This window comes from Dendrobates tinctorius, unplaced genomic scaffold (assembly GCF_039654945.1).
Source record: "Dendrobates tinctorius isolate UK_male_01 unplaced genomic scaffold, ASM3965494v1 ptg000342l, whole genome shotgun sequence".
In the NCBI taxonomy this organism is placed as follows: domain Eukaryota; kingdom Metazoa; phylum Chordata; class Amphibia; order Anura; family Dendrobatidae; genus Dendrobates; species Dendrobates tinctorius.
Window position 1 is genome coordinate 3,191,260 of NW_027362008.1, and position 10,135 is coordinate 3,201,394.

The following is a 10,135-nucleotide window of genomic DNA, read 5'->3' on the forward strand; positions in this document are numbered from 1 at the left end:
CGCAAAGGGATGGCCTCCGGGTAACGAGTGGCATAATCCAAGATGACCAGGATATGTTGGTGTCCACTTGCAGACCGTGGAAGGGGCCCAACTAAATCCATCCCAATCCTCTCAAACGGGACTTCAATAATAGGTAGGGGTACCAAAGGGCTACAGAACCGGGGCTTAGGTGCAGAGGCTTGGCAGTCAGGACAAGACTCACAATATACACGGATATCGTGATGCATGCCTGGCCAAACAAAACAGTGTAATATCCTTTCGGTGGTTTTCTGGACTCCCAGGTGACCTCCCATCACATGTCCATGGGCCAGGTCCAGCACCTGCCGCCGGTAGGGTTTTGGCACGACTAATAGTTGCACCGTATCTTCCCCCTTTTTCTCTATCTGATAGAGTAAATCATTCTCCAGAACCATGTAAGGATATGCCAGCCTAGAGCCAGGTTCTACGGGTACCCCATTTATCACTTTTACATTTGTCCTAGCCTGAGAAAGGGTAGGATCCTTTATTTGCTCGCTTTGGAAGTCATCTTTCTGAACTTCTAAATCCGGCAAACGGGGAGGTGGATGGCTGTCAGCCTCCTCCTCTTCCCCGGTCTCCTCCGCATCACCCGCCATGACTGAAAACGGGAACTGCAGGTCATTTCCCGCAGACTCTTCCCCCGAGTCTTCCGGGGAGACCTCTTCCAGGGGTTCGGGACCCACACTCTCCCTGGGAGAAGAATCATGTACACTATTACCCGAGGGCATCAACTGATTCTCCCACAATTGCCAGAAGTGGGGAAAATCCCGGCCCAGGATAACATCATGCAATAACGCCGGGACGAGTCCCACTTTATGTTGCACAGACCCATAGGAAGTTGTAATGCATATGACCGTGGTGAGGTACGAACAGGTGTCTCCATGCACACACGTTACAGAGAATTTGTCTGATGGTCCAGTCGGGGCTGGCACCAGACTGGCCTTCACCAGAGTCACCACACTTCCCGAGTCTAACAATGCCACCACATTTTTGCCATCAACAGTTAAATCACACAAGTGTTTTTCCACCTCCTTTTGACCAGCATTCACACTCACTACCCGTGCAACCATAGACATGCGGTTTTTAGAGTCTGTGACGTCGCACTGCATGGGTTCAGTAGTGACCGGACAGTTCGCAGCAATATGTCCCATCTCTTGGCAGCGGAAACACCTAACAGGCCCCTTGCTTAGACCATAGTTCGTTACTCTCGGCCTCGCAGTGTGGGCAGTCCCGTTTTCCTCCCCCACTGTCTTAGGGATTTTTCCATCTCCCCTACTCCCTGGAACAGTCTTACCGGTTCCACGTGGAGATGATGAAGAACGAGGTGGGGTAGCGTCGTCTCGGAGTCCTTCCGCCACGGAGTAACGTTCAACCAGATCCACCAGTTGATCTGCCATCGTAGGATTTCCATGGCTTACCCACTTCCTCAGGGCTGGCGGTAGAGCTCTCAGGTACTTGTCCATGATGACTCTCTGGATTATCTCTGGCGCTGTCAGCACCTCGGGTTGTAGCCACTTCTTCGTCACATGGATCAGGTCGAACATCTGTGACCGCGGTGGTTTATCCGGCTGATAAGTCCATTGATGCACTCTCTGTGCACGGACAGCGGTCGTCACTCCCAGCCGGGCCAAGATCTCGGCTTTCAATTTGTCAAAGTCCTGCGCAGCTTCAGGCTCTAAGTCATAATAAGCCTTTTGGGCCTCACCGGAAAGAAACGGGGGCAATCAGGCCGGCCCACCTTGCCTTCGGCCATTTTTCTCTCACCGCCATCCGTTCAAACGTGGTCAGGTACGCCTCGACATCATCTTCGGTCGTCATCTTCTGCCAGTACCGACTCACGTGAATCACTCTCGACTCGGCTTCCAGGTTAAGCTCAGGTAAGCTTGCCAAGCGCTGCGCCACCTGCTGGAGAAGCGAACGATCGGTAACTGTCATGTCCACCAACTCCTTCAGCTGGGCCATCATCACCCGATTAGCTTCTTGCTGGACGGCGGTGGACTGTACCAGCACTTTCACCACGTCCTCCATGCTCATGCTTGCAACGTGATGCCCGCATTCTCCACCACAATGTGATAAAACACTCCGGGATCGCCTTTGCTGGGGTCAAAGGTCACGTGCATTCAGCATGAAACTCAGGCGCAGAGCTGGGATTCGTGTATAACTGACCCTGGGTCAGGTTTATTAACGGTGAAGCAATGCAAAAGGAAATAAAACATAAAACAAATCCTTGCCTGTCCGGCACTAACTAAACAATGGACAACCTAACTACCAACTGGCGGGCTTCTCCCGTCCAGCCAAACCACAGTTGCAGTGGGCACTGCTTCCACTCACGTGTGTCTCTCACACAGACAGGCTCTCTGTGTTCCCAGGCTGAGACACTCACACAACCACCTGGCATCCTTTTATATCCACCTCCCATTATTCATTAGCAAGCAGGTGCGATACTGACCAGACTAGGCCACATAGGAAAGGAATCTGGGCGAGATATACCTGCCCTCATCCACTATTCCCACATGATTCTCACACAACACAAACACACTTGTTTTTTGAGGTAAGGTACAACATGAACACTTTTTTTTGAGGGAAGGTAGTTTATATTTAAATCAGTAAACATTAGGGGTAAATTATAAAATAACATGTACAGGTTAACATCACAGATACATTTAAACATAACAGGTATGTAATGTTTGACATTACAGGTATTTAAACATAACAGGTACAAAACATAACAGGTACATTTAACTTGGCTTAAATCATTTTATCTTGCCATGCCACACGTCCATTATCTGAAACAAAGTAAGCAGCAAACTTATCCCTCATCTGGGCAACTTCCACAGTTGTTCTCAGAAGGTGAAATTGGTAATCATGCAATGTAACAAGTTCCTCAGGTTGTAAGATTGGTCGCTCTTTTACCATTATGTAGTAGTGCAGAAGAACACATGTTACGCCTGAGGCGACGAGTGCAAGAGTGGACCCACTGGGCCGTGGCACCGAACCTTCCCCGAACGAGCACACCAGGTGGAACCAACCCCTATACAGGGACTGTTAGGGGCACGATCAGGGACCTCAAGCACCACTGCTGCCAGGACCAGGGGTCAGCTCAGGAAGATGTACAGGAACTCTGATGAGACAAAAGGTCCAAGATGAGGACTGGGAGAGACGGAGTCCAGGAGGTGGAACAAGTATGGAGGAGTGCGGAGGAAGGGAAGGAGCAGGAAACAAGAGGGAAGCAGGACTGGAGCAGGCACTGGATGAAGCAGAGGAGACAAATGAGGTTAGGAGATGAATAGTAACAGCAGCAAGCGGAGGCTAGCGATGGCGAGCGGTGGCAAGCGGAGGCTAGCGGGAGCAAGCGGTGGCCTAAGTACAGAGTGAGTAACTCAATAGTCAGGCGCCTCCACTAAGGGAGGGCGGCCTGAAATACCTGGTAGCTGTCCCTCATTGGGCCGGAGGTGCTGCTGGCTCAGGTCATGCTGGAGGATTAGTGCAGTGAGGGAGCGTGTGATCCAACCCTAAGATGCATTCACGAGGACACTGTGCGCGTGGCCGTCGGGATTGAAGGAGCGCGCCAGGATGCTTCACGCCGGGGAGAGGAGCACAGCAGAGCAGGAGCAGCAGCAGAGCCTGGAGTGGTGACTGTGACCACGGAGCAGGCAGCGGCAGATCCCAGGCCAGAGGCGGTGAGCAGGGGGCGGGCAGCGGTGCTAACAACATGCTTTCACAACCTCATCAATAGTGTCAATTTTTAGGTTAATGGATGTGCACAAAATGCGCCATTTTGATACCAGCAATCCAAATGTACACTCCATGGTTCTTCGTGCCCTTCTCAGTCTGTAGTTGAAAATTTTTTTGGTCTGATTTAAGTTTCTACTAGAGTATGGTTTAATGAGGTTGTCACACATTTGGAACGCCTCATCACCAACAACAAAAGGCATTGGCGGTCCATCAGTATTGGGCCGAGGTCGTGGCGGCGGAAAATAAAAATTATTCCCATACAGACGTTGGCCCATGTCTGAGTTTTTGAACGTCTGCGAGTCATTGCCTCATCTGAATGAGCCAATGTCCACGGCAATGAATTTACAATCGGCATCCGCAATAGCCATTAGAACTATGGAAAAATATTTTTTATAATTGAAGTACTCTGTTCCACTTCCAGCTGGTTTCATAATCCTAATGTGCTTGCCCTCCACAGCCCTCACAGTTAGGAAAATTGCAATTTTCCTGGAATTTGAAAGCATTTTCAATCCAGAGTTCACTTGTGGATTGGAGGAGGAATTCTTGCTGCAGAGTGCCAACTAAAGTATGACAAGTGTCTACAATGATAGAATGGTAGAGTTGGAAGGGACCTCCTGGGCCATCTGGTCCAACCCCCTGCTCAAAGCAGGATTTGATAAATCATCCCAGACAGATGTCTGTCCAGCCTCTGTTTGAAGACTTATATTGAAGGAGAACTCACCACCTCTCATGGCAGCCTGTTCCACTCAATGATCACTCTGTCAAAAAGTTTTTCTAATATCTAATCTGTGTCTCCTCCCATTCTGTTTCATCCCATTGCTTCTAGTCTTTCCTTGTGCAAATAAGAATAAAGATGATCCTTCTACAATGTGACAGCCCTTTAGATATTTGTAGACAGCTATTAAGTCTCCTCTCAGTTTTCTCTTCTGCAAGCTAAACAATCCCAAATCCTGCAACCTTTCCTCATAAGACAGGGTTTGCAGACCGGTCACTATTCTGGTCGCTCTTTTCTGAACTTGCTCCAGTTTGATGATGTCTTTTTTAAAATGTGGTGCCCAAAACTGGACACAGTATTCCAGATGAGGTCTGACCAAAGAGGAGTAGAGGGAAATAATGACTTCACGTGATCTAGACTGTATGCTTCTGTTAATACATCCTAGAATTGCATTTGCCTTTTTTGCTGCTGCATCACACTGTTGACTCATATTCAGTCTGTGATCTATTAGTATACCCAAGTCTTTTTCACATGTGCTGTTGCTTAGCCCTATTCCTCCCATTCTGTATATGCTTTTCTCATTTTCATTGCCCAGATGTAGTACTTTGCAATTCTCCCTATTAAAAACCATTCTGTTAGTTGCTGCCCACTTCTCCAGTTAATTTATATCTTTTTGAATCCTCTCTCTTCTCTAGTATTAGCTATCCCTCCTAGCTTTGTGTCATCAGCCAATTTAATCAGTTTACCCTCAATTCCTTCATCTAAACCGTTGATAAAGATGTTGAACAATACAGGGCCCAGGACAGAGCCCTGTGGTACCCCACTTGAGACATTCTTCCAACTGGATGTGCAGCCATTTACGACCACTCTTTGGTTCCGATCACTAAGCCAATTATGAATCCAACCCACAGTTGCCTTGTCCATTCCATACTTAGCCATTTTTTCAATAAGGATTGTGTGAGATAATAATAACCCCAGAAAGGGTGGATACTCCAATCCGGAATTAGAAATGTAATAAGGACTATGTCTCTCCAGTAGCCAGGAATCTGCGGAAAAGAAAATGAAAAACAAAAATCAGTACACTGCTTAGGGTTTGGGTTATTTGTGACATGAGTTTCTTTTTCAGCACTACGTTCCTCAGGGTGACCAAGAGACGTCCCTTAGCAGGAATTTCTTGAAGGAGCTGTGTGTCCTTCCTGGCGATGGATCCTTGGACACATAGCAGCAAGTCATGGAAGCTCTGTTGCAACATCCTCATGTAGTCAAAAAATTTCTCCAGGTTTTGCTGCAGCTCAGTGTACAAAGAGTGGTAGGCTCCACGGCTCTCTCGGAGTTCAAGGATGGGGTGTTTTCCATTAGTGACGACGATGTCTTCTCAATCTTTCTCTTCTTCTGTGTTCTTGACAAGCAAAGGCAGCCACCAACTTCAATTGTAAATCCAGATCTTCTAGGAAGTTGTCCAGGTCAAGATCCATCTTGCAGTTAGACACAGCAGCCAAAGACGAGGATTTCCTCAGTGCAGTTTGTGTGTATATATATATAAATCCCATGGGACATGCCTACTTGGTGTCTGATATCACGGAAAAGCTATTGGAAAATATTGGAAATTTCTAATGCATGCGCATAAAAAATGCAAGCGCATGCAGAAATGCATACACACGCATGTAAACGCTGTGTTTTTTTGCCGTCGTGTAAGATGATGCGGATAAAAAAACGCTGCATAAACATGGGTTTGCATGCGTTTGAGAATGGGGATGATAAGCTGCGGATTCAAACGCAAATGTGAACCTAGCCTAAGATGATGGTGCAGACAAGAATTCGGATTCCTGGACCACAGTGTGAATTACCTGTACGATGGACTCCTCACCAGAGATGGACTACACCTCAACAAACCTGAGAAACACTCATTCGCCAGAAGACTCACTACACTCATCAGGAGGGTGTTAAACTAGAAGAGGGAATGGGAAGAAAAACATTAGACTCGAACATGAAGCCAGAAAATATACTGATGAAGGGATATGAGGTGTGGCAAAGAAGACCCAAGACAGCATACTCGGAAGGGAGGTAAGAACATTTCTAAAGCAATCCACAGGGAGGAGATTGGATCAAAACAAAATCCTCTAAATTGCGTGCTTGCAAACGCCAGAAGCCTGACAACCAAGATGGAAGAACTAGAAGCAGAAACATCTACAGGTAACTATGGCATAGTGGGAATAACGAGACATGGTGAGATGAAAGCTATGACCGGGCAGTTACCTTACAGGGGTACAGTCTGTTTAGAAAGGATCGTAAAAATCGGAGGAGGGGTTTGTCTTTATGTAAAGTCTTGTCTAAAGTCCACTTTAAGGTAAAGTAAAACTAATCCCAAACTGTTCTTCAACTACAGTCATATGTTAAAGTTTGGGCACCCCTATTAATGTTAATCTTTTTTCTTTATAACAATTTTGTTTTTTGCAGCAGCTATTTCAGTTTCATATATCTAATAACTGATGGACTCAGTTATATTTCTGGATTCAAATGAGGTTTATTGTACTAACAGAAAATGTACAATCTGCATTTAAACAAAATTTGACCGGTGCAAAAGTATGGGCACCTCAACATAAAAGTGACATTAATATTTCGTTGATCCTTCTTTTGCAAAAATAGCAGCCTCTAGTCGCTTCCTGTAGCTATTGATGAGTTCCTGGATCCTGGATGAAGGTATTTGTGACCATTCCTGCTTACAAAACAATTCCGGTTCAGTTAAGTTTGATGGTCGCCGAGCATGGACAGCCCGCTTCAAATCATCCCACAGATGTTCAATGATATTCAGGTCTGGGGACTGGGATGGCCATTCCAGAACATTGTAATTGTTCCTCTGCATGAATGCCTGAGTAGATTTGGAGCGGTGTTTTGGATCATTGTCTTGCTGAAATATCCATCCCCTGCGTAACTTCAACTTCGTCACTGATTCTTGCACATTATTGTCAAGAATCTGCTGATACTGAGTTGAATCCATGCGACACTCAACTTTAACAAGGTTCCCGGTGCCGGCATTGTCCACACAGCCCCAAAGCATGATGGAACCTCCACCAAATGTTACTGTGGGTAGCAAGTGTTTTTCTTGGAATGCTGTGTTTTTTAGCCTCCATGCATAACGCCTTTTTGTATGACCAAACAACTCAATCTTTGCTTCATAAGTCCACAGGACCTTCTTCCAAAATGTAACTGGCTTGTCCCAATGTGCTTTTGCAGACCTCAGGCGACTCTGTTTGTGGCGTGCTTGCAGAAACGGCTTCTTTCGCATCACTCTCCGATATAGCTTCTCCTTGTGCAAAGTGCGCTGTATTGTTGACCGATGCACAGTGACACCATCTGCAGCAAGATGATGCTGCAGGTCGTTGGAGGTGGTCTGTGGATTGTCCGTGACTGTTCTCACCATTCTTCTTCTCTGCCTTTCTGATATTTTTCTTGGCCTGCCACTTCTGGGCTTAACAAGAACTGTACCTGTGTTCTTCCATTTCCTTACTATGTTCCTCACAGTGGAAACTGACAGGTTAAATCTCTGAGACAACTTTTTGTATCCTTCCCCTGAAAAGCTATGTTGAATAATCTTTGTTTTCAGATCATTTGAGAGTTGTTTCGAGGAGCCCATGATGCCGCTCTTCATAGGAGAATCAAATAGAACTACTTGCAAGTGGCCACCTTAAATACCTTTTCTCATGATTTGATACACCTGGCTATTAAGTTCAAAGCTCAATGAGGTTACAAAACCAATTTAGTGCTTCAGGAAGTCAGTAAAAAGTAGTTAGGAGTGTTCAAATCAAGAAAATGATAAGGGTGCCCATACTTTTGCACTGGTCAAATTTTGTTTAAATGTAGGTTGCACATTTTCTGTTAGTACAATAAACCTCATTTGAATCCAGAAATATAACTGAGTCCATCAGTTATTGGATATATGAAACTGAAATAGCTGTTGCAAAAACCAAAATTGTTATAAAGAAAAAAGGTTAACATTAATAGGGGTGCCCAAACTTTAACATATGACTGTATATCAATAGTAAAAGAATCATAAGTGAAAGTGTAGGCCCCTTAAAAAATTGTGAGGAAAGAATGGTTGTAGATGACGAGGAAAAAGCTAATATATTAAACATCTTCTCCACGGTGTCATGATCCAGGTTGGATTATGACAGATTTTTCACAAGTAACCTTTTTTTCTCCTTTAAGCTGTTTGCTTAAAGTTAGTTTTTCCCCCGGTGGCCATTAGGGTCATTACGCTGTGGTTATTTCAGTTCTAGTTTTGCCCCCGGTGGCCGTTAGGGTCATTGCACTCTGGTTACTTTAGTTTAGTTGCCCCCGGTGGCCGCTAGTGTTATTGCACGTGATAATGAAGCAGGTGTGACTCCCTGGCTGCTACCTATAAAGGAATAGCAGGTGGTCTCACTCACTGTTGGTGATATTGCTCATTTCCAACCAAGTCTAGTAAAGGAAGGAACTACAGAGAGGAGTTCCTGGCAGCTCAGGGGAGCTCTGATGTAATAGCTTCAGGCGGAAGCTGTATTCAGGTGTCGAGCTTCAGGGATGAAGCTGAACTTTGGTGTTGTACTCTGTTGCTGGGAGCAATAGCAACAGAGCAAAGCTAAGTGGTGTTTTTCCCTGTTTGTGACTTTCCTTGTGTGTGTATTAGTGCAGTGGTGGGATTAGTTCCTGCACCGTCCAGTTCACTAGAAAGGGATAGGTGCAGGGCGAGCTAGGGATTTGAGGTATTCAGCTCGTCGCCAGGTGTGGAACCTGCCTAGGGATCATCAGGAGTGTAGGGACACTGACTCAGGAGAGTGCAGGAGGTTTCCACATCCCCGTTCCCTATTGCAGGGCCCTCCATTGTAATGGTTTCCCCGGTGTTTCCCTTAACTCTGTTTAAATTCACCCTGCTGGAGGTGGTGTATCCGGGTTCATGAGTGTTATAGAAATTTGCCCTGCTGGAGGTGGTGTATCCAGTCACACGTGACATTACACATGGTATTCACGGTGGAAAATGAAATGCTGAGAGACAAAGAAAACCCTATACTAAGGGTCACCAATTTAACCCAAGAAGAGGTGTGAAACCGGCTAAATAAGATTAAAATAGATAAATCTCTGGGTCCGGATGGCATAAACCCACGAGTACTAAGAGAACTAAGTAATGTAATAGACAAGCCATTATTTCTTATATTTGGAGACTCTATAGCGACGGGGTCTGTTCCACAAGACTGGCGGATAGCAAATGTGGTACCAATATTCAAAAAGGCTCTAAAAGTGACCTGGAAATTATAGGCCAGTAAGTCTAACCTCTATTGTTGGTGAGATATGTGAGGGGTTTCTGAGGGGTTATTCTGGATTATCTCACTGAGAATAACTGTAACGCCATATCAGCATGGGTTTATGAGGAGTCGCTCCGGTCACACCAATCTAATCAGCTTTTTTGAAGAGGTAAGCTGTAGACTGGACCAAGGTGAGTCATTGGACGTGGTATATCTGGATTTTTCCAACGCATTTGATACGTGCCACAGAAGAGATTGGTACACAAAATGAGAATGCTGGGTCTGGGGGAAAATGTGTAAATGGGTAAGTAACTGGCTGAGTGATAGAAAGCAGAGGGTGGTTATAAATGGTATATTCCCTAACTGGGTCGCTGTGACCAGTGGGGAC